The 6,260-nt window shown below is 48.1% G+C and overlaps 1 non-coding gene across 1 annotated transcript; it reads left to right on the plus strand.

The window, feature by feature from the left end:
• Window positions 1-508: 508 nt before the first annotated feature.
• On the plus strand, window positions 509-583 carry TRNAS-AGA (transfer RNA serine (anticodon AGA)). The gene has a single exon. It is a non-coding gene; the product is annotated as a tRNA-Ser (tRNA).
• The last annotated feature ends 5,677 nt before the right edge of the window (window positions 584-6,260 follow it).

Below are 6,260 nucleotides of genomic sequence, written 5' to 3' on the forward strand. Positions count from 1 at the left end.
TCTAACGTCCATCCGGTGTTGCTGCATTTTCGCTTAAATGTAAAGTGCCTGGAGTGCAAATAATACTCGCCAGAACTCATGCACGAGGAAGAGTTTTGCATTGAATTTGCTGAGAGAGCTTTGCATATATGGAGGAGTTCGCATAGGCATGGGTAATATGCGTTCTTCTTCTTCATCTTCTTTTTTTTTCACGATCGAGGCGTAGCGAATGAGTCGTAGCGTTATCGATGACGAACGAATTATTCGCTTTCTGCATGTTCGAACTCGGGGATATTTCGACGTAGTAGTTCTGCGGAAACCCGCAAGGTGGAGAGAAGTAATGAATAAAGGAAAAATCAGACATCCACCCGTTCCTAGCAATTGCTACAAAGGAAACCCATACGGGTTCCTCGAAAGGAAAGCCTCATAGCTGAAGAAAAATTCGTCCTGGTCAGGGACTCGAACCCGGGACACTTGCCTTTGCTTCGTGTTGTCGACAAATCCGACTTCGCCCTGCCATCTGCTAGCAGCCTGGTTAGCTCAAATGGTAGAGCGGCTGCCCCAGAAAGGCGGTGGTCCCGGGTTCGAGTCCCGGACCAGGACGAATTTTGCTTCAACTATGAGGCTTTCCTTTCGAGGAGCCCGTATGGGTTTCCTTTGTAGCAATTGCTAGGAACGGGTGGATGTCTGATTTTCCCTTTATTCACTCGGGGATATTTCGTATCGCTCACGAGAAAATTGTGCTCCTAGCTAACACTGCCGATCGAACGGAGGAGCCCTGCTGTGACGTCATTGTTTCGTTTTCCTTTGTATCCTATTTCTGAAGAAACAAGGACGATCGCGAAATTTGCGCGGGCAAGCATTTGAAGAGAGCAACGGAAGACCCATATCTGACGAAGTGGACGTCGTCCGCAGCCTTTAATACTATCGAGCATTCCTCTAAATGAATGCTACCATTTTTCTTTCGACATGGCGTTGTTTTGGTAATTTGGGTGCAAAATAGCGTTGTAAAATTCGAAAGGTGAAAAAATATAGATAGGAGATAACTACGCTGACCAGAAAGCTTTTTCCCGTTTTGATCTTGCGCCATAAAAATAACGCCGTTATAAACTCGCGGATGTCCAGAGATTCCCTGGGCGATACTGGCCGCGCTTCTCCCCAGGCAGAAATATTATGCTCCGTCGTTCCGGAGAAAACTTTTCAATAATTCCAAGAATGCTGGAAATGCGTTCATGAACGTTGCCTCCGAGAATCGATTTCGGGCCTCAGTTCACGAATCCCACCATTTCTGTCTTCCGCGAAAAAAGAAACATAATAATAATAAATAAACCGTTCAGAAAAAAAGCTCTAAGGTATAAGCAAAACGCGATCACTAGCGAACCATACATTTGCAAGAGATAATCAGAGTTAAGTTTCGTTAGCAAAGAGAAGTGATCTCTCTACGGAACGCAGAAATCGATCGAAACACATATTACACGCTTAATTGTTTTCTTTTTATTTTGCGTGCTTACTTTTTCGTCTCCTGCATGAAAATGGGGCTGTCTATTTAGTACACATGTAAGCGCGCATTGCGGTCGGAAAATTACCATGAAGAATTCGCTCCGTAACAATTGGATTAAGTTCTTTGGACGAGTAATCGCGAGTACGCTCGTCGGAAATCACTATTGTGACGAAAAAAGAGCTGTTTTGCACGGCTGTTTTTTACGAAAGAAATCGCCGAAAGATAAACAGCCCAGCTTGTGGTCGAGGTCGAAGAGCTGTGTAGCGGTGGCACGATGCTTCACTGCACCGCTTGGGCTGCTTGTCGTAACTAGATTTTCAGAACGCTACGAAGCTCGCTTTGTATCCACTTGGGTGAGTTTTCTGGAGATCGCATTGCTAATGCAACGCATTTTTAACATCAGAGGATGCAAAAGGAACTGTCGGAGGTGTTGAGTTGAGTTGTTGAGTTGAGTGGTTGTAGGCTACTGGTGGGATTAGCCTTGCAGTAGCTGCCGGCAATTGCTCCACCGTAGCGACACTTAAAATACATAAATCATATAAATCAGACACAGACCTCACAACTACACTACACATAGTCACACCTAAGGTCACCATGTGGAGGCCAAATCCGTGTCCTGCAGGTACTTTAAAAGAAGGCGAGAAACCTCCTTCCTATCTAACCGGTTCCCGCGCGGGAAAACAATGTCCTGTATAGAACTGTGGGGAATTCCTGTCCTCTTGAGGGACCCGAATAACACGCTCCTTTCCGCGTCATACAGAGTACAGCACATAAGGTAATGTTCTATGTCACCGCACACACCACACGTTGAACATAATGGTGACAACGCCAGGCCAGTCTTACACATCCACGCAGGGGTACGAGCAGAGCCCGTGCGAATGCGGAGCAGTAAAGTGGCTTGGTTTCTTTTGAGACCCTTAGTCACACATGGCTTGTGAGGTGAGCTCCACAAAGAGTGGAAGTGGCACGACACCGCTTCTCTGAAGAGTCTCTTGTCCTCTTGAGGCACTTTTCTCAAAGGATTCCCAGACAGCGCTCTATGGGCAAGGCTGTCCGCCATCTCGTTGCCTATGATACCTATGTGCGAGGGCACCCATTGGAATCGTATGGAGAAGCCTTTGATAAGGAGAGTGTGCACCGAGCGTAGGGAGCTTAGACATAAAGCATCAGTAGGGAACCCATACTCTAACCTTTGAAGGGCGGATTTCGAATCTGTAAGAATGACTACGGGTTGAGGCGTACAAAGCCGTAGCTTTTTTAGGGCTGCCTCAATGGCAACGCTTTCGGCCGTTGTGGAGGACACGACTGTAGTGAAGCGAACCGACCAATCATACTTTAAAGCGGGAATATGAAAAGCAGCTGCACTAGATCCTCTGACCTTGTCCGCAGAGCCATCAGTAAAAATTTGAAGATGACGTGCATATTCAGTTTCAAGATGTTCCAGTACGAGCGAACGTGTTGCCGCCAAAGGAGAACTCCGCTTAGCACGAACGTGAGGAATTGTCAACGAACAATCGAGGCTCGCGAAAGACCAAGGTGGATTCAACCTCTTAGTTCGACCTCTAGCGTCAAGACCCAGGTAACCAATAGTATTAAGGGCCAAGTACGCTCGGGACTCGGATCTCTTTCGAAGGCTCTGTAGAAGGGCTCGACCGGCTATCGTCTGTTTGAGGCGGCCAATTTGCATCAATAGCCTTTGTGAAGCGACTAGGCTAAGAGGTCTCGATAGAGACTCATAAAGTACTGCATTATTAGGAGCAGACTGCGGAACGCCAAGAGCCCTCCTTAGGCCCTTTCTGTGCAAAACCTCAAGTCGTTCCAGCTGTGATAGTGAGGGGGAAATTAAAGGGAGCTGGTACATTATTCGACTCGTCACTAGTGCATCGTGCAGCCTGATCATTGAAGAAGGGTGATTTCCCCATTGCTCACTTGCAACTCTACGGATCACATTGAGACGCGGAGATAGTGATGTCACAATAGAGTCCACAGCTCGTCGCCACTGTAGACGGTAGTCAATAATTACGCCCAAAAAGCGTTTGTACTTCAATTGACGAAGGCAAGATTGATCAATGTCTATCTTCAGCCGCGCATACCGTCTTCCTCTACCTGGAAACATGATGAAGCCAGATTTTTCCACCGAGAGAGTCAACCCTACACCTTGAAGGTAATTTTGAACTGAAAGTAAGGCCTGTCGAGCTATCAGAGCTAAACGTTTGTGTTGATATCCGCTTAACCAAATACAAATGTCGTCCGCGTATATCGACATATGGATATGCCTGCAATGTTTTTGCACTTCAGCGGGAAGACCAGCCATTACAACATTAAACAGCGTCGGGGAAAGAACACTTCCCTGAGGTACACCTCGCGATACCGCCCTTTCGGTGCTTATGGTACTTCCTAACCGCACTTGGATTTTACGATCACTGATAAGTGAGTGAATGAAGCGCAGAAGATAGCCCTGTACGCCTATGTCCATCAAGCTATTTAGTACTGAACTTTGAAGTACGTTATCATAAGCCTTTGATACGTCTAGGAAAATAGCTAGTGTTGAGAGGCCGAAAGCTCTTTGATGTTCAATGTGGCTTATCAAGTCCAAGACGCTATCTTGCGCGCTTAGACCTGTGCGGAATCCAGTCATGCATGTTGGCAGAGCCCTTCTATCTTCAAGCCACCATGATAAACGCTTACTTGCCAGCTTCTCCATGAGCTTAGCCACACACGACGTCAATGATACAGGTCGATACGAGGCCAAGTCTGTCATTTCTTTGCCGGGTTTCAGCACTGGGACAACACAAGCCACCTTCCATGAAGGAGGGACGTCGCCAGTCTCCCATACTCGATTGAGAAAGCTTAGGAGCATCTTCCGGTGTTCTAGAGGTAGGTTCTGCATCATCTGGTTGGTAATGTCGTCAGGACCTGGTGCACATCGACGCCGCAGGCTGCTGAGTGCTGTCTGTAGCTCTCGAAGTGTGAACGGGGCGTCCATAACAGACGTAGATGTTGCAGGCCGAGCGCACTGATGAATTCCTGAGCTTGCACGTACAAATGCATCTGCAAATTCCTCTGCCAAGCAAGCGAGAGGTTTCTGCTTTAGCAGTGCAAGCGCTTCGAAAGGCTTACGAGGACGAGAATCACCAGCAAGGCTGCCAATGACTCGCCAAATTCTCGTCATTGGTGAAAAAACAGACAAGCTGGCGCAGAAGGACGCCCACTGCGACCTACAGAGCTTGTTCGTATGGCGACGAATGGCAGAGTTAAGCCTGTTATAGGTCGTCTTCAAGGATCTGTCGTCCTTCTTCCGCATCATTTGTCGCTCCGCCCTTCTGCGCGCTGCGCAAAGGTTCCTGAGTTTTAAATCTGGAGTCGGAAAATGATTAGGCAACTTGACCGCCGTGGTAGCTGCCATCTTGCCATAAATCATTTTTTCTATCACATCTCCAGAAACATGTGCAAGTTGCTCCCTGTATTTGTCCCAATTAACAACATGGCTTCTTTTAGTGCCGCGCGTATTGAAGTCGGCAGTAAACACAAAAATTGGGTAGTGATCACTTCCCATGCGGTCAGGTGCAGTTGACCACTTCACACGAATGTCAGGTGAATGCAGAGTGAGGTCTATAGATGTGGCTGAGGCGGGAGGCCGGAAGAAAGTGGGACTTCCGTCATTGGCCACGCACAGGTCCAAACTGTCGATAACTTCTACCAGTTCGCGTCCGCGGGAGTCTGTGTTCCTGTCACCCCAGACCGAGTGATGGGCGTTGAAGTCACCGCAGATAATTCGGGGCGCTGGGCAACGGTCACAAAGCTGCTGGAGAAACAAATCCATTGCTACCTTCTTCCGCGGAGACACGTATACGGATGCAACTGAAAGAGTTCGAAAGCCGAGCCGTATCTTCACAGCCGCTACCTCAATGCTATCGGTGCAAAGATCGGTAACGTTCACAGCCACATGAGGAATCTCTCTTCGTACGTAAAGGGCGGCACTTCCTGTGGGAAATGACTTTATGCTGCAATTCTTGTGCGCAACATATCCAGTCAAAGATCTCCCCCTTGGTAGGCCAGCCTCCGAGAGCGCCAATACTGGAACACAAGTTTCTTTCAAAAATAATTTCAGTTCTGCTAATCGACTTAGAATCCCAGCGCAGTACCATTGCATAATAAACGGCACTTTTCGGTGATTTTTGGTTGCACGAGGTTGAAGAAAACTAGCCATATTATAAGGCAAAGTTCGCTGCGAAGGCGGTAATCATGGACTCAAACGAAAGAACGAGCTGTAGAAAGGTCTTCAGGGTGCCAGCCTGCATCGCTTGAACATAGGAGCGGAGGACTTCAAACAGAACTCGCAGAAGGTCGGACAGATCCCGATTTTTGAGCTCCTTATTTTGTTGAACGCACTGCCTCACCACTTCAACAAAAGATGCGGACTGGGACTCACTCTTCGTCGCTGCAGCTGGTTTCTTCGTCTCTTTTGAGGCAAGGGAATGTCCTCCTTGTCTTCGAGTCTGGTTGTGATCTGGTCGCTGAGGAACTTGGACAGTTTTGGTTGAAGCAGATCGAACAACCGACTCACTCACAGAGGACTTTGCCGTCTTGCTAGGGTCAGGTCGCTCACTGACGTCGCTTGTTACCAAGCCACGAACTTCCGACTCTAACGCAGGGAACTCAACTTCCGACTCTAACGCAGGGAACCTGTCACTTCCAGGTGTCGGCTTCTCAGTAGGTCGTGGTTTGGGACCACTAATGAAGGACACTCGACGGTGTAAGGCGCTTACACGGAAGGGGC

The sequence above is a fragment of the Dermacentor andersoni genome, chromosome 2 (genome assembly GCF_023375885.2).
Source record: "Dermacentor andersoni chromosome 2, qqDerAnde1_hic_scaffold, whole genome shotgun sequence".
Classification (NCBI taxonomy): domain Eukaryota; kingdom Metazoa; phylum Arthropoda; class Arachnida; order Ixodida; family Ixodidae; genus Dermacentor; species Dermacentor andersoni.